The sequence below is a fragment of the Abramis brama genome, assembly GCF_963993115.1.
Source record: "Abramis brama genome assembly, chromosome: 20".
In the NCBI taxonomy this organism is placed as follows: domain Eukaryota; kingdom Metazoa; phylum Chordata; class Actinopteri; order Cypriniformes; family Leuciscidae; genus Abramis; species Abramis brama.
In genome coordinates, this window is record NC_139982.1 from 28,824,109 (window position 1) to 28,845,958 (window position 21,850).

The following is a 21,850-nucleotide window of genomic DNA, read 5'->3' on the forward strand; positions in this document are numbered from 1 at the left end:
CTGCCATTCCCTGGAGTTCCATCGACGCTGCAAAGTGATAACACACTCGCCCTGAGGGTTGAGTTAATTTCAGCTCTCACATTCATTTACATAAAAACCCCTGCCCTTCTATTGGCAGTTTTCATCTTTTTCCCCTTCTCCCTGCTGATCACGAAGCTCATTTATTACAAATTCCATTTCTTCACGTAAATGTAGCTGCCCTTTTTAGTTCATACCCTTAAACAATTCTTTTTAATTTGGAATGGTGGCTTAAATTGGTTTGCGTTATTTGCTCTCTTTATGGGAAGTGGTTTGTTATTCTTTTACTTTGTCCTAAGGACATTTTTTGCTCTTGTATGATTTGTTTCAGAACTAGTTTAGGTGGAACTCAGGTGTAGATAGACGCCAAAGTGTGACCAATCACCAATAAATCACCAATGAGATCTCTGCAATGTCTCAATTGTTTCTCTAAGACAGTAAAAGAGACTTTTGAATGTGAAAGCATGACCAATCCTGTAAGGAAGAAAAACACTTTTTTAATGTCTCAATTGTTTCAGCTAAACAGCAAAGAAATTAAATGGACAGAAACTTGAGACTTGAAAGTGCGACTGACCCTATAGGAGAGAAAAATCACCAATGAGGCTAAATGGAAAGCAAATGGAGACTTTTGCTTCTGTGTGAATGCACGAATGACCCTGTTTGTAAAGCAATGACATCTCTGTAATATCTCGATTGTTTCTTCTGGATGGCAAACAGATTAAATTGAGGGCAAATTGAGACTTTTGCTTCTGTCTGAAGAGTGACTGACCCTGTAGGAGAGAAAAATAACAAATATGATCTCCAATCTCTCAACTGTTTGTCTCAGAAAGTTTAGAGATTAAATGGAGAGATAATCGAGACTTTTTTCACTTGTGTCCAAAATTGTGACTGACCCTGTAGAAGTTGAAAAATATCACCAATGAGCGCAAATGGAGATTTTGCTTAAATCTCCTGATTCTCTGATTATTTCCAAGAGAAAAAGACCCTAAAAAAATCCCATGAGTCTCTTCTAAAGTTTTAGACGAGATCAATAACTTCTTTGGACACTGATCTGAATTTTCCAATCAAAAGTCAGCTCAATATAAACTCAAACATGTCACATCAAAGTCTCCCAAAACCAAATGATCTGAGCTGTCTTCCACATCTTCTCTATCAACTCTTTCTGTCAACAGTTGTTTTGTGCATGTTCGAGGAGAAACATCTAAACAAAGTTGATGTTGAAATTAGAACTTTCCTGAGCTGTGAAAGAGCAATCTACGAGCAATCAAATTGTTGCTCAGAGATTTACTATTGTATTGGGTTAAGGAGCACTATAAGAGCAAAGACCATCTCAATGCATCTGCCTGCAGGTGCTTGAAAGGAATCATATAATATTTAACCTCTAATCTAGGAAGACAAATGACAGCATTTACTAACAGCGCTAGACCTGAAAGGACATTTCAGCAGCTCTAACTCAATACTGAGCTCATGGACACAAAGGAAATGGGACGTGGACGTATAGATCAGCGACAGAGACTTCGCTTAAGAATCGCACATATATCTTCAGGGATCCAATTACCCTGACATGTGTGTTCGTAATGCAGGACAGAAGGTCAAGACACACTGGCCTGCGTCCATTAATTCTGTTATGGCCGTCAGTGCGGAGAGTAGCCTTGGAGAAAACTTAGCCGTCTGTCTCAATTAACGCAAATGACAAAACGCAGAATTCAGATCCTATTTGTTGGGGTGTTGAATTTCATGGTTAAGCAAGTAGAGGTCAATTAGTAGCGCTTGCTAGGGCAAACACTTTTACTCTTATTGCCCATACTTAAGGTGTGCTCTATGAACATGAATGATAGCTCAAGCCATGCGGTTGGTTTAGGAGAGGTTAATTTTACAAGCAATCAGACTTCCAATTTCCACTTGTTGGACAATAAAACATGTTAAAAAAAATCTCTTACACTATGCCCTAACCAGATTTGATGCGACAACACAATCTTTCAAGTTTTGTCCTAACCAGAAACCCCCTAGAACACCTTAACAACCACACAGCACACAATCGAAACCACAAACCCCATAGAAAAACAACATATAAACCACATAGAACACCCTAGAAAACCGATAATATACATTGGCAACCTCACAGAACACCCTAGAAACCTCACAGAACACTACAGAAACCACATAAAAAACCTAGATACCCCCCAGAACACATTAGCAACCACATAGAACACACTAGAAACCCCCAAACGAACACGCCAAACAAATAAACCACGCAGAGCACCCTAGTAACCCCCTAGAAAACATTAGCAACCACACAGAACACACTAGAAACCATAAAAGCATTAGAAACTCATTTGAACACCCTAGCACCCACATAGAACACCCTAGAAACCCCCCTAGAACACCATTTCAATCATTCAAAATACCGTATTAACTCCATAGAACAATAGCAACCATTCAGAACACCCTAGAACCCCCCCCCATAACATCCTACTAACAATCTAGTGATGACTCAAAACACCCTAGCAATCATCTAGAACACATTGGAAACCCCCTAGAGCACCATAACAACCAACCAGAACTCCCTAGACTAATACAAGATACAAAACTGATGTTTTTCACTGATGACAATGCTTAAAGCTTGCTTGACAATGACCTAAAACACCTATCAATCATAGACACCACATAGAAGAACACCATATAAATCCCAGAGAACACCCTAGCAACCACACAGAACACCACATAACCCCCCTATAACATCCTAGCAACACCCTAGTGATGACCTAAAACACCTAGCAATCATAGACACCACATAGAACACCATATAAATCCCAGAGAACACCCTAGCCACCACTCAGAACACCATAGAACCCCCCAATAACATCCTAGCCACACCCTAGTGATGACCTAAAACACCTACTGTAGCAATCATAGACACCACATAGAACACCATAGAAATCCCAGAGAACACCCTAGCAACCACACAGAACACCACATAACCCCCCTATAACATCCTAGCCACACCCTAGTGATGACCTAAAACACCTAGCAATCATAGACACCACATAGAACACCATAGAAATCCCAGAGAACACCCTAGCAACCACACAGAACACTATAGAACCCCCCTATAACATCCTAGCAACACCCCAGAACTCCCTAGCAATACAAGACTGATGTTTGTCACTGATGACAACGCTTTTTCATCCATGCTTAATAACCTACCATCTAAGGTCAAACAAATAAATTAGTTGTTTTATCAAGTAAAAGCTGTGTTGTATTTGTAAATTCATGATTGAAGGACACAGGACACAAAATACATTCTCACTGAATAAAGTGCTCACAGGTCTTATGAAAGACACTCCAAACGAACAGCTGATAACTAGGGCAAAGCAGTTTCTTGGCTGAAGGGCGGAAAAATAAAAGGCTTCGCGCTCCCTTGTTTAAGCACGATGAAAGACAAAAACCTTTTTATTAAAACATGTAGAGGGAAACTTTTCCCTGACACAAAACTTCTTCGAGAGACAGAGTCTTTATACTCTGATTAGGGTGACCGAATTCCTGCTCGGTCTCTCTCATTGTACGGCATGTAGCTTCAAACATTCATTTGCTTATGCATGCAAATCGCTCGCATCCAGCCCCCAAAACCGTCTGTTGCAATACAAATTCCCTCAGATGTGCGGTTATAGGTCATCGCGCGTGGATCCGGTCTCCTGTCCCCGTGCGGCGGGCTCTTTCATCCATCACACGCGCTGTTAATCCGCCTGCTAATCCTGAAATTTGCGCAGGATCAAAGTGTTGCGGCGCGACATCACGCAATACCGGCGCAGCAGGGCTCAACACCAACCGGCTCGGCACCACTGCGGCCCACTCCATCAGGACATCGAGGCCCGCCAGATAAACTCCTTTACCTGACGACAGATACCGAATTAGCCCAGAGCAAACATGGTCTCAAAACACGTGAATAAATAACAACGAAACAACTAATGCACTAATGAAGCAAAAAACATCTGGAGGAATCCAAGCAGAGAGCCAGGAGTGTTAAATTATAACTGTACTGAAGAACAGAGGGGTTTACCTCCAGGAGAGAGACAGAGAGAGAGAAAAGAAGACTCATTAGCGTAGGTTTATTATTGCCTGAGAGAGATAATCCCGTTTTCTCCTCAGTCAGGCGAAGGAACAAAACCCCTTCAGCTCGGCGCTGCATCTCCAAACAGGCGTCTGCAGGAAAAACGGCCTTGTTAGATCTCGCAAGCCTTCAAGGCAAGTCCACACGTGTCTTTCACCTGCGCCACTGAAGATTACAGGACACTGTCGGGTTCAAGCTGTCAAATAAGCCACGTCTCAAGCAGAAAGTGTGCGCGGACTCCAACACAGAATGGAGTTGTTAGAGGTCTGCACAGGACTTGTGCGTTAATAAAAGATGGATCATTTTTAGTTGTAGACTGATGGGTGGTAAACATGCACCAACATCATCTGAATGAAGGCAAAAACCACAAAATAAAGATAATAATAATTAAAAAAAAACTAAAAATAATAAAAGAATAATAAAAAAGAAAATGTTATGATAATTTCACAGTCTGATTCATAGTAATCTCCCCACCCCCCAAATAATAATAATAATAATAAATAAATTAATAAAAACATGACAATGAAATAATGGTATTTTTCTGGTCTGAATAAAGGTAAAAGACAACAATAATAATAATATTGATATAATGGTAAATACCAGGTTAATACCAAATTTACTCCAAAATAATACTAATAATACTACCGAAAAAAAGAAAGAAAAGTATATTGGTAATTGACTAAAGGCAAAAGCAATAAATAAACAACTAACTAAATAAAAATATTAATAAAACACTTTAATTTTTTCATTATTAATTTAAGTCCAAAGTCTGAAAAAAATAATAATAATAAAATATTAAATAATAATAATAATAATAATAATAATAATAATAATTAGATAAATTATTATTAGATAAAGTTTGTCAAGACAAACCTTGAAGTTGGCTTGAGAAAGCCTGACAAGAAAGTTATAAATGTTTTAAATGTTTAAAGTTTGAAGGTTTATAAATAATGGTTTATCTAATAAATAAATAAATAAATAAATAAATAATCTTCAAAAAATATACTGAAATAATGGTAACTTTTTGTCTAAACAAAAAATGAAAAAAGTAAAAATTGATATAAATGTATGTAAATGCTAGTTGGGGTCAGGTACTTATTAGTTTAAAACAAGGGGACAGTATAGAGATGAGTAATTAATGATTGATTCGTTTTTTTAATCCATTTTCCCAGAGAACGATTGCTCGTCGTCAACATTTAGGAGTCCACTATAGCATTCAGAAGTTAGCTTCAAAGCCAACAGGCATGATTCCACAGTGCTTTACCAAGAGAAAGACAGAATGACCCACAATTCTTTTCAAGAGAAAATGAAGAGCACAATAACTAAATGAAATGATGGGGCTGGATGTGGTCCTCAGCACTCCTGTGAGCCGAACAGGTCTGAAAGTGCGCAGTGAACTTCCTGTCACAGTCTCCATTGAATTTCCATATGAGTGATTATCCCGACCGGCTCTTCATTTATTTTCATTTGATGAAGCGCGCAAGCAGTTGGCCATGGCGGCCGGGCCAGTGCTGAGAGCCATTAACAGTCTGGCCTGAGGACCAGAGCGCACCTCTGCTGTGTGAGCGCTGCGCCCGTACACATTTGGGCTCATCTGATGGGTTATTGTTCCTCTCAGCACTGCTGCCAGCTGTTCCCACACACACACCCACACATACACGTCTGCATGTCAGGATTGGATCCAGCACTTACTGGTCCTCTTTGCACCTTCTGGCGGAGGCGAGTGTCCGTTGGGAACGCAGAGATTGTGTGTGGACGGCGGACACAGCTGGCCCAGGCCAAACAAGATTAAAAATGGAACGGTGGAGAGAAATTCTCCACCAATCCCATTCGATTATCCGTCCATCCTTTCATCCGTGCCTTTCTCTCTCCCTCCGATTCCTCATTTTTTTTCCCCTCATTTTTCAGTCACACCCTTCGAACTGTTGTGACGCCACAGTGAATCTATTACACACCTTATTGTCTCTAATGAAGTAGCTTTGCATCCATTAAGTCGGTTGAAGCATGAAGCTTGATTCTTCTGCTTACGGCTCCATTTCACAGAGAAGTGAGAGGAGCTGCTTTCATTTTTGGCCTTTTAGACTGATTTATTGATGGGGATAATACTAAGACGGTTATTATGTCTGAATAAAGGCAAAAGCCCAAATAAAAACATTTCAAATAATAATCATTTTAAAAATGTAGTCAGAATAATGGCTAGTAAAAGAATGAATGGATGATGGTAATTTTCCGGTCTGAATAAAGTCAAAAGCACACACACACAACACAACACAACACAACACAACACAACAAATAATGGTAATTTCCCAGTCTGAAAAAAATAAGAGACATGAGAAAATGAAAGTTTTAAATAAAAAATGTGAAAAATGATGAATTAAAAATATTAAATAAATTAAATAATAAAACAATGAAAATAATGAAATAATAGTAATTTCCCAGTCTGAAAAAAAAATCTCTCTCTCTCTCTCTCTCTCTCTCTCTCTATATATATATATATAATATAATTATAAAAAATATTATATATAGTGTGTGTGTGTGTGTCTGTGTGTTAAAAATTTTACTTAAAATTTTACTTAAAATTTTACTTAATTTAAATGCCACTTATACTGTATGGGCCCTATTTTAACGATCTGAAACGCAAGTGTCAAAGCGCAAAGCGCAAGTGACTTTGTGGGCGGGTCTTGGCGCTGTTGCTAGTTTCCCGGCGGGATAAATGACTCTTGCGCCAGGCGCAAATCTAAAATGGGTTGGTCTGAAGAGCTTCATTATTCATAGGTGTGGTTTGGGCGTAACGTGAAATAAACCAATCAGAGCGTCATCTCACATTCCCTTTAAGAGCAGGCGCGTTTGTTCTAAAGCGGATTCCTATCATAACGGCGGATTTGCCAGGCGCGCGCCAGGAGCGGTTCACAGCCGAGGAGAGCAACGCTCTCGTCAGGGAGGTTGGGGATGGAGAAACCCACCCAAATTAACTTCGGTTAAAAAGGCGTATGATAATTTTGGTAAATGTGTAAGCTAGATGTATGCTTTTATAATAAATTGTCTATCTATCTATCTATCTATCTATCTATCTATCTATCTATCTATCTATCTATCTATCTATCTATCGTAATAATGTATGATTTGCAAAAATGAAAACTGCTGCTTCTGTGTAGATGAGAGAATCAAAGTGTATGCGCGTTGTGCACACGCTACATTGATTATGGCCAAGCATGCGCCCTTAAAATAGCATATGAATAACATGCGCAACGCGCCACTGACTTTAAACTATTTTTTCCTGGTTAGTGGCGCAATTGTTTTCTAAACCTGCAAAATAGCATGAAGGAACGTTTGCGCCGGAACACGCCTCCTTTTTTGCGCTGAACCGCCCAGGGAGCGCAAGTTCATTCCCTAGTTTAGCGACGTGCTTCTGTGGAGGGAAAAACGCGCTTTGCGCGGGTGCAAAATAGGAATGATACATGCGTCGGTGTACAAAGTCAATTGCGCTGGGTGCAAGATAGGGCCCTATAACTGTTAACACACGATTATTATGATGATAATTAGACAATTTTCATTGCATATTGCATACTGTAGGCAGTATAGAGAGAGAGAGAGAGAGAGAGAGAGAGAGAGAGAGAGAGAGAGAAAGAAAGAGCAAGCGTTTTTGTTTGGCTTGTGAAATCAGGGTCAAAGGTCAGAGACAAGTAGTGACTGAGCTCTGAATGTGTGTGTGTGTGTGTAGACTCTTCCGAACATCAGAGCGTGTTTGTAACACTTGTGTGCTTTGAATTGGCCATCAGCATCTTCAGGCAGAATGTCAACACGACGAGAGCGGGAGAAATCGGATTCTCCTCCCGCTGGCTGCTAAATAAATAAAGCCAATAAAAGCTTTGCAGGTCACTGACAGTGATACACACCACTGCTCTGCTGGGACACGAGGACCAAGAGTCTGTGTGTGTTTATAACCATTACATGCACAATAACATATCAAACATTCACAGATTTTGCCATGGACGTTTCATTTTTAAAATAATAATAATAGCAGGGGGATTTGCGTTTGTATGCTGAGCATGATGCAAAACACGTTTTTCTTAAGTCAGTATCTGTGTCTTTTCCATAAAAAAAAAATAATTTTCACGGTGTAGAGCTGTTGTAGTGTGTTTTATGCACGTTTAGCGGTTCTGATTTTGGAGTCTCCGACAGCACAAAACGCTCAGCGCTCCCGAGCTGTCAGTCAAAGAGCCGCTGGGTAACTGCAATACAAACACAATTATCAGGCTGTGATGGTTCTGCATTACAGAGCCACCGAACTCAGCGAATCCCCCTGGTCTCTACGCACTAATGAGAGCCCTTAACCAGCACTGAGACACACACACACACACACACACACAAAGAGAGAGAGAGTAATACATTCCTGCAGGAAATTTCCAGCATTCAAATAACAAGTGTTCAGTATTTTAAGTGTATTGTGAGTGTTTCGACTTCTGAATGTTAGTCCAAACTACAACTATAACGATAACGGCACAGATAAACGATATCGTTGGAATCGCGTTCAGAATGACTTTTCCTAGCTGATGAACGATAAAAACATTGACAGCCAATCAGAATCAATCGATATCAATCGGTATCAGAGCGATATCGTCCGCTAGTGTAAACACTAATATAGTTATCGCAATAGTTATCGTTCTTGGTAGGAAAGGGCCTCTGACAATTCTTTGGGGAAATATTGTGCTCATTAAAAAAAATATTGTTTTAAATAGAAGTAGTGATGACAGTCAAATGACAGATGACATTAAGTTCAAATGACAGATAGACAGATTTCGAGATCGCCCAAAATATCCGGGATTCGGCTTTTGCTTTCTTGTCGCCATTCATTTTGTTTACATGCACACCTTTTGATTCAGTAGGACTGAATTAATTCCGATTGGTGAATCTGAATGTAGTGTTTACATGAACGCTAAACCAGTGATCGGTTGATGTGTGTTTTAGCATTGCTAAGAAAATTCCTGTGTCGTCTCGATCGGGATCCGTGTGAAGCAGAATGCATGACCTGCAAAGCTGGCACGTACGTGTCAGTGTCAAACAATGTAATAATGTAAACATAATGAATGGTGACTGTAGAAAGCAAAAGCCGAATCCCGGGCATTTTGGGCGATCTTGAAATCCTGGCCAGACATGTCCTGGTTAAACAGGACGTATGGTCACCCTAAGATAGATAGATAGATGGATGGACGGACGGACGGACGGACAGATAGATAGTTAGACAGACATAACGACAGAGAGACAGACAAACAAGTATAACTAGATTCAACAAAATAATTTTACCTTTAAAAAATGTAAAAAAATGTATTTCCATTACTGCAAAGTTTTGCACCAAATCATGGTTTGAGTTAAATGAAAACTTTCTAGCTGGAGGACACTGATCCACAAAACCCTTCATCTGAATCAGCCCATGTCCTGATCCCTCACTCTCTCCCTTTCCCCGTAATTAATAGCACTACAACTTTGACCAATTAAGTTCATGTGCAGCTCACACACCTAAAGCAAACCCCTCACCACACACACACACACACACGCATTTACAAATGCATGCAAATGAAGCTCGGCGCTGTGGAGCGCGCGGGACCCACAGCGGTTTGGAGAGAGGAGCAGTTGATTAACTCCGTCGAGACAAGCCTGACCTTTCCTTAAGATCAACATACATGCGTCTGCGCTTTCACAACACCCCTCTCCACCAAATGTCAGCGCTGTAAACCCTCAGACACACGTCAGTCCCCTCTCTCGCCGCCCGGGCCCTTTCTGTCCCCTCAGCACTTCTGAAAGTCCCCGGCCGAAAAGCACAAACTCCAACAAAAGCGGCTCAACACAAAGAGGTCATCAGATATAACGCGCAGAAGCTGCAACACCGCGCGCTTTCCTCCTATACTAAGGTGATTCTCGTGTCTTTTTTTTTTTTTTTGCACAGGCCAGCAATTCTAACACGTTTATCTCTCGCACACCTGGTTCGGGCCGGAGCAGGTGTCGTAAGGACAGTGGCTACCGGTCACGCCTGACCCCTCTTGTCATCCGCTGCTCTAAAAATAGCGCTTCTGCTTCCCTCGGCAGGGCTATAAGCAGAGAGCGCGCATCCAAACAGACTGACATCTGATCCTTAATTATATTTCTCTCCTGCTTTTGGTGCTGGTGGGATTCATATCACATTAGTTATGCTTTAGCTCTGTCTGTCCATCTCTCTGTTGATGCAGCGGGTGATAGTGGCGAGTGACGCGCGGACGTGTCGGGTAATTAGGTTCTGAAATCAGGGAGATGATCAGGGAACTGTCACTCACAGCAGGCGGTCCGGAGCGACCCTGGCCATCCTCCATTCAGAGAGATGATTCCTTCAGTAATGCTTTATGAATGCTTTTAAAAGGGTCGTATTGTACATCAGAGGTTCTTGAATTCAAAAGAATAGAACAGCCGCTTTTATTACTATTTCATTATAACTCTCAAACTCTCACTTTATTGTAGGATAAATAAAATGCTGTCTCATGTTATTCATATATCAAAACATTCTATTTACTACATATATAGGCTCTACAGTGGAACTACCAATGCATATCTATGAAAACAAGATAATAACTTGTTAGATTGTTTATGCTTTTTATTCTTGTCTCCTTGGAGTGGTTTGTGGCGACCAGGGCTTGACATTAACACTCACCAACCTGACAAATGTGTGTGTGTTTCAGCAGTGGCGTGTAACGCAGTCACTCCTACTCGCCACTTTGACGGGTTGAATTTTATTTATAATATATCAATTGTAGTCTTTTAAAAAAGCAATCTGAAAAAAAGTAAGTGCGATGTAGTGTTGTCAAAAATATAATTTTTGAACACATAGCAAAACTGAAATATCTGAAAAGCTTCCAATACTCGCTTTCCGCAGAACAGATACACGATACCAGCTTCTCTCTCTCTCTCTCTCACCTCTCCAACAGCGAGTGACACACAACCCCGCCTCTCCTCACTCACTCATTTCATTTGCTCCGGATGAATATTGTTGCTGTTACAGGGCTTGAATTTCGGCGTGGGATTCTTCATAATTTGACTCGTTCCCGCAGATTTTGTGCTCACATTCAAAGTGCGGCACATAAAGCCGCCTCTCAGGACTACATTGAGTTAATTTTCACTGCTTATTGCGCTTAAACAGTCAAAAACACACAAAATAATGTCAAAATGCCGTTGTTGGTGAGTATTCACCAAAACACAGTCAGTTATGTTTTAAGTGAACGTAAACAGTTGAGAAAGAAAACGCATGTGTAACAGTATAATGGATCTGTGCGTCAGGTCTTAAAGTGACAGTAGCCTAATAAACCTGCTGCAAAATTATGAGATAATATTAAATATATCTGTAAGGCAGTTTTCCCCCATGGTATCGGTGTCAAAATTGTGGCCAGTGAAAATGCTGAGTGGCTGGTAAACAAAAAAGTTCATGTTGTCAAGCCCTGGTGTCGACACAATTATATAAACATTCCCATTATAATCAATGAAGTCATCTACACTGCATGCTGGTTTCTCACAACTTGTGTGCTTTTTCTGGGTGAGACTCAGTGAACTGTGGCACCAATCGAGTCAGACGAACATGCAGTCAAGCACAGAAGATCAACGGCCAAGGTCAGGATTTTTAATTATATATCGTACACCCCCAGAACACTGGGAATATTGACATGTGTCGCGTGAGATCATTCTGTGATACTTTTGTGTTAAACAGTTTGATGCTGGTCGATAAAAGAAAGAAGGGCATATGGCATTAGAACAACACCAGAGTGAGTAAATGATGACTTAGTTTTCATTTTAGCGTGAACTATCCCTTTAATGCAGTGTGGTTGATCTGAGGAGGTGTTTTGCATTGTAAAAGCTCGAGTTTCAATAGTCTTTCCAATCTGAACTAGCAAAAAAGTATCCTGTCTTTCATGATACGTCCCTTTTAAAGGAAAAGGAGACTTAGGGATGCGATACAAAACAGTGGACTTTCACAGCTGAAATAAGGCCATCTGAGACACCTGAGAACTCCCTTTATTGTGCTGGCATTGGTTTAAATAAGTGGCAGAATTTCCCACATGGCTAAACAGATATGATCACACACATCCACGTTATCCTTTCATATCTCGCCAATAAGGAAATGTTGTAGGGCTCAGGCAGGATTGGACAACATCAAAGCCAGGCTTTAGCCGACACGCTACTGTTAAAATCTCTCTCGCCGGCTATCGACGCTCAAGCTCGGCTCAGATAACCACCGCCTGTCAGTCGCTTGCTCTCATTTATCTCCACAGCCTTCTGTTGATAATTACAGCCACCCTGAACACACACACACACACACGGCGTGATTATCACCTGTGGCATCAGCCGGCTCATCCAAGCTCGGGGTCTGTCCCCGGTCCACTTCCAAAATCATCAGACAAGCACTCTAAGCTTCGGGGTGAGCGCCACCGACGAGGCCAAGCTGCACAAACATTCATTTCAGATTCGCCGGAGAAGGTCCAAATGGAAACTGATGATTCAATCCCTAAATGGAGTTCTAGATGTAGTTGACTCGCGCTATCTGTGTGTCTTGCTCTACTAAGTAAAGCCAATTTCTCCGCTCCTCTGGAGTCATGAGGAGACGTCTGAGTGACGGAGCAAACAGAGACCATGCACACGCGTCTAGGTGATTCTTCAGCTTTGGTTACAGGGGAAAGAGATTTCAGCATTATTTATATGATATGAAGGTGAAAAACGTTCATCCTTTGGTAACAAAGTACTTAGAAAATGTGTCATATAAGTCTTATTGTTTTATGTTTTTCCAAGATCCAGACAGACAGAAAAAAAAAAAAAAAAAAAAAAAATCTGAATATATTAAATGTAATTTTGTTATATATATATATATATATATATATATATATATATATATATATATATATATATATATTTATTTTTTCTGTTTAATTTAATATAAAAACATACTATATGTTTAATTTAATCATTATATATATATATATATATATATAATATATATAAATGAAAAAATAAAATGTATATATAATGTAATTTATATATAATTGTATTACTTTTTATTTTTCACATACAATGACAAAAATAAAAATTAAGTACATTTCTCAAATGCAATTTTTAAAATGATTTTATATAAAAAAAATTAAGATTTAATATAATGAAAAACTATATTTAATTGTTTAATTTAATATAATTAATATGACATGTAATTATGTGCATTTAGAATACATAAAATGATAGTTAAAAAATAGTCTTAGCAAGACAACAGAATCTGCCATTTGTTTTAAAAATGTTTAGAATGTCATTTACACTATACATAATTGAGATGTAATAGAAAATAACACTGTTGGAAATGACATTTCAGAAAATATTATTAATAATAAATGTGTGTAATTCATACTGTATAATTCACAAAAGGACAGACTTCTCCTGTGATGCATGTCAACTGTTTGACATTGTTAGAAGGCTAGTAAACCAGGGAGAGTGTGCAATAAATGTGTTTTACAAGAGTTTACTTTCTAAAAGTCCACAGGGACAAAAAGTGCCCATAGTTGAAGAAACACCTGTCTAAGAGTTTACTCGGAAACTGTTCTCATGAGACTCCTCACTGATGCTAAATGAAGCTCTGCTAATGGAATCTCCCTTGGCATTTCTGCCACTTGTTTTAAAATCGACCGATAAATATTCAAAACTCATCTTCCCACCGCCATCAATTAAACACAGGACAGTTTTGGGAATAATTTTGGATCCAGTGAGATCGTCCTGAAGTTTTCAAGGATGATGCATCATGTGGCAGATAGGGGGCATCGCTCTGACAATGTGATTGATGTTCCAGCGACTGCTTTTAAGAGACACACCTTAAAGGAGTCACACAACAATGAGAAGTCTTTCATTTTAATCACCTCCTATCATTACAGATACATTTGTAGTTATTTTTTTTGTGTCATTGAACAGAAAAAAAAAAAAAAAGAATTTTTGAAGACATTAGACATTGAACAGCATAACTGAACGTGTTCATGCAATGGTATTTATGCTTATATATATATATATACATACATGTGTGTGTGTGTATGTGTGTGTGTATGTATATAAAATATATATATAAAATAAATATATATGTATGCATATATATTGTTTTTACATGTTCATGTAGCCTACCTGTAAAAATAAAAAAAGGCATATATATATATATTTCAATATAATTGTTAACATATTTAAAATTATTTGTTCTTAATATTCAAAAAAATATTATTAATATTATTATTTATTTATATTATTATTCAGCCACTTTAGTATTAATTTATTTTTAAATATTTAATAAAAATAATATATTATTTATTTATTTATATATGCGTTACATATGTGTTCATTTATATATTTATACATGTTCTAGAAATGTATTTTCTTTTATCCCACAGTTTTAATCGTATATTATCAGTACATTTAGATACATGTAAAAAAAGTCTTCTGTATTGTGCCGCAGACAAGTGTGGAATAACAAGAGAACGGCTGTGTGTAAATAATGACATGAATTTTTCATTTTGGGTGAACTGTTCCTTTAAGCAGGGAAAAAAAAAAAAATCAACCAGAGCTGTAGTGGAGATATTAATAATCCCAAACAGAGTAGGAAGACACTTACTTCCCAGGCGAAAATTGCTTTAATTGATGCTTGACATAAGAGTGAGGTGTCTGTCTGTTCAACTTCAACAGCACTGAAAGAGAGAGAGAGAGAGAGAGAGAGAGAGAGAGAGAGAGAGAGAGAGAGAGAGAGAGAGAGAGAAAATCAGGTGTGTGAAACACATTCAGATAAATCACACGGCTCCTATAATCTTCTCTCTCATTCAGCTCGTCATTCTCTCTTCCATAGACCTGTTTAATCTGTAATGGAGCCTGGTTAGGGAGAGAATCAATGTAAGTACCCTTATTAGGGGGGATTTCAGAGGCGTAAATAAGTTAGAGCCTCGCAGTGAGGGAGGGGTGGAGGACACGACATGTCAATGTGCAGTGTGGAGACCAGACGGTCGAGGTTTCTCCGGCGGGGCTTAGCATTAGCTAGCATCACAGAAACACTTGGGTGTCGTCCACAAGACTTGTGACGGAGTTCACTGGAAATCACACAAATGTTTGATTGACAGACTGTAGTAAAAGCCCTCAGAGGCTGTGCTTCAAAATCTAATGAGCTTCGCTCCTGATTAGGGTTGGGTATCGTTTGAATTTGAAAGATTCCGATGTTGCTTATCGATGCCGATTCTTATCGATTCCTAATTTATTCTAAATCTTATTGCAAAACATATAATTGTAGGTGAATACCATGAACAAAACTTAGCAGGCTAAAGAACACTTACACAAGGAAATTCTGACTATGGTTTAAAAATACCACACCAAAAACAACCAGCCTAACTAATATAAACAAATTAGCAACTGCACAAATAAATACAACTGAACAAAGATACGACTGAAATGAAGATGTTCAGGTATTCAGATGCAGAAACTGTAATCAAATGTAAAATAACACTTTACTTTATAAATAAAATATACATTACAAATATAGTTACAAAAGTTATTTTCTCTTTGTCTTTTGTTTTGGAATTTTAGGCTGCTGTCCCTTTAAGATCTGCACAGATCCAATATACTGTTACACATGCGTTTCTTTCTCGACTGTTTACGTTCACTTAAGACATAACCGACTGTGATTACGAGGATATTCATATTTTTGTGTGTATCTGTCCAAGTGCAAAAAGACACGAAAATTCAATTACTAAAGAGAAAGAGAGAGAGAGAGAGAGAGAGAGAGAGAGAGAGAGAGAGAGAGAGAGAGAGAGAGAGAGAGAGAGAGAGAACAGAAATATACTGCAAGTATTGAAAAAAAAAATGCTTAAAGAGCAACTTGCAGGTTAGAAGACCCAACAAGTCAATGTATAGAAAAATAATGTAGGAACTAGATTTTCTTTAAAAAAAAATTATAAATATGCTACAGTGGCTTCTGGAGTCGTTTTTGTGAGAAAATTTTACTTCCGCATCTGAAAATGGGCGTGACGGGCGAGAGTCGTGACGTAGCACGAGGGAGAGCGGTCGATTCAAACAACAGGGAAATATGGATTGCAATGACATTTCGGACGCTGAGGAAATTGTTTACGGACCACAGCCATACAATTATGAGCCTGCTAGGCTGCCAAGAGAGCAGGGACAGGCCAGGATTAATGTTAGACAGAACATATTGGAACTTACAATAACAGAAACTAAGCTTTGATCAGGCGTTTGTCATGCTCATTAATATCCGCCCAGACTAACGTTACGTGATATAACTTAGCAGTTTATCATGGAGAGACAGAGAGATATTTATTCCTGATACATTTTTTGTTCCATAGGTGCTTGTGTGGGAAATGCGAGGCAATGTTTACAGCTGAGGAAAGTAAGTGTTGCAGGGAGGTGGATGCATACTGGGCCTTAGTGGAAAATGCCAAACTTTCCATGGTTGCAGTTAGTGTTACTACAGTAAAGCCATGGTGAATGTTGCTGATCTATGGACACTGGATAGTTCGTTCATTCATTGCACAATGTTTATTCCTGGTTTTCACGTCAGCGCTGTTTGATCCGTTAATAACGGAGAAATGTGAATATTTCTCACTAGATCTCGCAGCGATGTTATTACTTCAGTGGCGAATTCTTTATTTACTGGATCTCGCAGTTAGGCTACAGTGTTGCTTGATCAGGCTCGCGCCGCACTGGTCCAAACTGATAAACGGTCCACACAAACACAATAACGAGTAACTGTTAGCTCAGTTTCGTTCCGCTTACATTGCGTTTGCCAGTTGATGTTGTGCTCGCGCCTACATCCAGCGGGAGAACCCGAAGATGCGTGCACTGAAGGAACCGCACTAGCTCTGAGTCTCACCCGGTTCTTACTTCGGTATCCCATGTTGAACTCCTTCATATCGCCGGGACGATAATCCTCCGATCTGAAGTGAACGCTACACACGACCGCGTTTTCCGAAGCCGACGCGGAAGAGAAATCCCGTCTCTTCACCTGCACAACCCGCACCCAGGCACGAAAGATAGCACCGTCCTTTTTCCTGTTAGGAAACCGGTGGACTCGATGTCCTGACAGGCTGGAGTTTTTGCAAGCTCCACAAACACATAAATTTACCATGACGATGATAAATTGAAATACAAAAACTACTGAAAACACACTGTCTCACGACCGCTCTTACTGAATACCAACCCACTCTGCACTGAGCTGCGGCAGAGCACAGCACACGTCTCCCTCGTGTGACGTAAAATGACGCGATGTTGAAAAAAAAGCGGTTTGTACGAGCAGTCAAAGAAACGCTCACTTTATCTACTAAATTGGTGTCATTATGTCGTTTTAAAACATTTTAAATCCTGCATTATCTTTTCATATGGTATTTTCATACACGGTTATATATTCATTTAGATTTTTTTTTTACCTGCAAGTTGCTCTTTAAGGCTTTTTATTAGAGCATCTCCATATTACCATAGCGAAATGCTAATGCTAACATCAATTGTGAGCCTCCCATGTGATATTTCCATGACAAAACATTTGCTCCCTAAATTGGTCACTTAAAAGGTAGCATTTCACTTTTCAGGCAGTTGCCTATGTAGCTCACTAGGGTTTGAAACTAAACTACCTAAATAACTAAATTATTAAAAAAGTATAAATGATCTTTGCAGGAACTAAATTCGCTAATTGCTTTTCTCGCTAAATGCACTTGTTTCTTCTGCTGGTCACGCTACACTACTTTAATTACTCACACCAAAGCCTAATTAGCAGTATTTGTGCAACCAGAGGCGAACACAACCTCCATTAGAGCAAAATCAAAGCTCAAACACTTTGCTAGACGTGGGGGTTCGTCGCTATGTTCAGCCACTAGCGTCACGCGGCGTTTGCGCTACAACTTTGTCTGGATGTAATCAGTTTTAGCTGAAGTTTTAGCTCAAAGCTCAGATGAAATATAAGATCTAATTAAGAAGTGAGCCGAACTGCTGATGCAGGACAAGTTATAACCTTTCATATCCTGATGAATATGTATTTCGGGGCACGGAGGAGGCCAGCGTTGGATCAGCATATGTACGGAGAAGCCTTTATAAATATCAGCCGTGACCAGTGCACACGACCTCAGAGTGAGAACCCCCGGTCCAAGGCTCAATGAAGAGAATGAAGTGCGAGAGACAGTAGAATTTAATAAATGCGAGTGATTTAGTGCATGTTCAACATGTGCGCGCCATTCTGTTGCCTATGGAAACCACCTGAGAGCGCTGACACATTTGAGCCTCATGTATTTGATAACCATCTGCTCTGATATTCTAGAAGAGTTTGTGTATGAAATATCAGGAGAGAAAAATCCCTTAGCATTCCAACTGATATATAATAACACGAAATAATATAATAACAAATTTAATTATATTCAATTATACTATAAGACACTCATATTACAATAATAAATACTATATATATATATATATATATATATATGCAAGCAAAAAAAAAAAAAAAAAAAAAAAAAAAAAAATATATATATATAAATATATATATATATATATATATATATATATAATTTCAAAAATAAAATAAAATAATATAGCCTACATAATATTCTATATAATAATAGTAATAAACATAATAAAATGTATAATTATTAATATATAAAATAAAAATTGTATGCAAATTTAATAGAACTAATATAATTTAATACATTTTGATTATATATACAGTGTGTGTATATATATATATATATATATATATATATATATATATATATATATATATATATTTTTTTTTTTTTCTGTATAATAATAATAATAATAATGATAAATATAATAAAATCAATTATACATTATTATTTCACATTATGTAAATCAATTATAACATTTATATAATTTAACACACATGGATATATATATATATATATATATATATATATATATATATATATATATATATATATATATATATATATATATATATATATATATATATATATACTCAATACATTTATAAATAAATTATACAATTTAGAATTACAGACACACACATATACATATATATATAGTATTTTATATTATGTAAATTAAATATATATATATAATTTTACACATATACACACATATATACTTATACACTTTATAGATATTTTATATTTTTTATTCACACACAATACGCTTTTCAAAACCACAATAATAATAATAATAATAATAATAATAATATATTTTATTATTTCATATTATATCAACCAGCAACTCCCTGACTCTTATAAGTATAATAAATATTGCTATGAATCATGGGTATTGTTCAGTCCAGATCATGAGCTGCAGAGAGATTTAGAGCTCTTCGGGAAAATAAATGTTTATCAGGTATTACAATGAGATTAAAAAAAAAGCCCAACAGAATGGTTTTCTGTGCATCAAACTGATCTTTTCAGCACAAACCCATACAGAAGAGTAAACTAAACCGTATCTGAGTCGAGCACAATGTCCTGACAAAACAAGCCTAAACTAGCACGTCCTGCTGCAAAGTTTCCAATTATGGGGATGAAAAATGGCCGGAGCTGATTGTGCCGTGATCGATCGTAAGCTGTAAATCTTCTGACCTACATACAGTAATGTAATGGGGTTAACAGATCCACTTTCCCCCAACTACACTAGATTCAACGTTCAACCATCTCTCGAACCGTGATTGCTTGGGTATAATAAAAAAAATAATAATAATATATATATACAAAGATTAAACCTAATTTTTGCTGCAATATAAAAATGTCAAGGTATTAAGCCTTGTTCTTTCTTGTGCTAAGCCTAAATCTAACAACATTGAATGAGGTTTATACTTGAAACAAGAATCAGGGATGTTGCCTAAAGGGCGAGAAAAGTAAATTTAATTCAAAATATATTTTCTAAAAATTGCTTTTACACCAAACAAACAAACAAAACGGTCTGATGTGAAAGAGCCCTCAGGGAATAAAAGCGTGAAGTATACAGATTTGAGACTTGATGGACGAGCGAGCGACGATACGTTCAGTTGACGCACGTGCCGACAGTCTCCAGAGACGGCAAACGCCGCACAAACTGAAAACACAGAGGGTGAAGGCAAACAATTCTAGCGTTATTATTTATTTATTGTTAATTCAACCCTGCCAAACCAGATAAGCATGTTTCTCTGTGATCCAGACGCTCGGCGGGCTTATCTCATTAACATTTGAGTTACGCTTAAACCCTCTCCAGAATTAAACTTCTAAAAACACCTGTTTCTGAACCTGTGAAAAACACATTCAAGTGTTTCAAGTTTTCAGGGCAACCGAGACCCCCATGTCTCTCTCTCTCTCTCTCTCTCTCTCTCTTGCAACGGATCCCACAATAAATACAGCACAATTCTCTCCTGCTGCGTTTCCTCAAAGATAAAACACGTGTTTATACCATCTCTGAATGTCATTAAAGCCTGCGATACAATGGCAAATGCCGAGGGATTCTGCACAAAGTTGTGGAAGTTCTCTCAAAGATTTTCCATTTTCCTCCGTGCTTGGAGAAACCGTGGCATCGGGGACCGGGATCATCTCCTGAGAAGCCACTGTAGTCGCGCTGCCATTCAAAATTCATGCGTGCCGAAGCGAATGCATGGCACGCAGGGCTTGATTTATAGAAGTTTAACTGCGGTTTTAGCATATGGAAATCAGAAAGATTCACATAAATGCGAAGGGCTCCCTCAGGAACGCACCAGTTTTTCCTGTTTGCTTTTCTCTAAAGATTCCTGGCTCCGACCCAGATAAACCGGATATCTTGTTCACCCCCCACGACTGGCAGCCTGGGACAGAGAACGCTGGGAATGGGTGCCAGTGGTGAACAACAAAACAGAACGAGAGAAGACTGAAATAACTGAAATTTGATTACTTTGTGGAGAAGCAACAAGCGGTGTTGGGGTAACGCAAGTTATGTAATCAGATTACTAGTTCAAGTTTACTTAAAATATATCAGTTCTGTGAACTTGAAAGAAAAAGAAAGTGCTAAATACTCATAAAAGTTAATTTGACTGAACTAATTAGTTTAATTTAAGTTTGTCCTACTCAAACCAATTAATTATTAATGACGTTAGGGTTTACAGTGTACCAATATAGTAATATGCATGCTAATAAGCAACTAGTTAATAGTGAGAATTGGACCCTAAACTAAAGTGTTCCCTAATTGTAGATTTCAGCCATTGAAAAGGTTGCCTACAATTCAAGCGCATTTACAAACACTAGTAAAGCCAAATTTACAACAACCCAAAAGTAAAACAGTGCGATTCTTATAGACATCCACTGTAAAAGTAATGAAGTTTCTCAATAACATAACGCGCTATGTTGAAAGTAAAGTTAAAAGTAAAATATCGTCTCTCTGACAAACACTGTACTCGATCCAAACACTGTACAACATAAAGAAAGGGTCTTTCCCCAGCACTTGATTAAAATAAACAGTGATTACAGTGAAAATGGACGCGCGTTCAGAAGCACAACACTTGTGCGGTCCGCATGAATGGGCTAGAGAAAAGCAAGCAGTCGGCTTAGTGAAATTTTGTCTCAAAGATGCTTATGAAGCGTTCTGAAGGAGGCTGACAGCGGCAGATTTTAAATCCTCATCTCACAGTGAGTGAAAAGGCTACATCTGGTTTATTCCTGCACGCAAAACGCTGGCGAATGAGGAGGATGGGGGTAATCTCTACAATACTGA

At 38.3% G+C, this 21,850-nt stretch overlaps 1 protein-coding gene across 2 annotated transcripts in view; it reads right to left on the reverse strand.

The window, feature by feature from the left end:
* plxnb2b (plexin b2b) overlaps window positions 1-21,850 on the reverse strand; it is a 153,645-nt gene that overhangs the window by 40,766 nt on the left and 91,029 nt on the right. The window contains exon 3 of one of the 2 annotated variants that reach the window (XM_084094826.1): window positions 14,775-14,847. The exons of the other annotated variant lie outside the window; for it this stretch is intronic. The gene's annotated coding sequence lies outside the window, so the exon portion shown is untranslated. The remainder of the gene's footprint in view (window positions 1-14,774; window positions 14,848-21,850) is intronic. 2 annotated transcript variants of the gene reach the window in all.